Genomic DNA, 1,057 nt, shown 5'->3' with positions numbered 1-1,057 from the left:
TCACATTAGGATATGAGATGGAAGGTGAGCCAAAATGACTGCCAGGAAGCAAGAACCTTCACCTGTAACCTTGAGAACCAGAGGCGCCTTTGAGATTGAGGGAGAGGGAGAGGGAGAGGGAGAGGGAGAGGGAGAGGGAGAGGGGAGAGGATGAATATTAAATATCCTTGCATTTGCTGGAATGATAACAGTGTCTTCAAGAATAAACAAGTTTGATGTTGCCGGTGAAGGCACAGAGTGGGAGGATTTGATTATTTCCAACCCACAAGTGCCCTAAAGTTATTAGTATGACTAGCTTGAGTTGTGGCTTTTTGGGTCTAAATATTGGTCTTGATGGAGGATGGTTGTTACAGGAACAGGAATAAAAGGTCCCCAAATGAGAATGGCTGCCATGTCCACCATGCGCTAAAAAAATGGCAGCAAAACTATTGTCCTTCTTCCTTTCAGGTACACCCTGTTGTAACTTAGTGTAGCTCTGTCCCTCCTCAGTAGCTAACTCTCACCTGTGGTGCACACAGCCTGTCCTCTCTGTGCACATTAAGGCATTGACAATGGTCTGCTGAAGGTCATTGTCCACCCATTGTGGCCGGGGCTCACTGTCCACTGTTCTTTCCATCCGCAAAGCCCTTTCTGTCAGTCTTGATGTAACCGGCTCCTCTGAGGTCTCACTTCACAGTCACCTTGTCAGATACACTTGCTGCATCTGCCTGCCTCCCCCATATCACCTTCTAGTAGGTTTCCCATGTTTCATGTTGTCAGAATATATAATATCTGCCATTTCATTTTTAAAATAATTTTTATTTTTATTATAATTTTATCATTTCCTCTTATCCCTTTCCTCCCTCCAGCCTCTCCCATGCACTTACCTTGCTCTCTCTCAAATTCATGGCCTCCTTTTTATTAATTGTAACATATATTCATATGTAATACACACACATAGGTAAGCTAGTGATATATTAATTAGCTTATATTAAATTAAGTGGCAAGAATGGTTCACCCACTTTCTTAAAGTCACAAGCTAGTAGTGAGCCTGACATTGCTTGCTATTGAAGTTCAA

The sequence above is a fragment of the Mus pahari genome, chromosome 3 (genome assembly GCF_900095145.1).
Source record: "Mus pahari chromosome 3, PAHARI_EIJ_v1.1, whole genome shotgun sequence".
NCBI classification, from domain to species: Eukaryota; Metazoa; Chordata; class Mammalia; order Rodentia; family Muridae; genus Mus; species Mus pahari.
Note: the sequence above shows the minus strand (reverse complement) of the source record.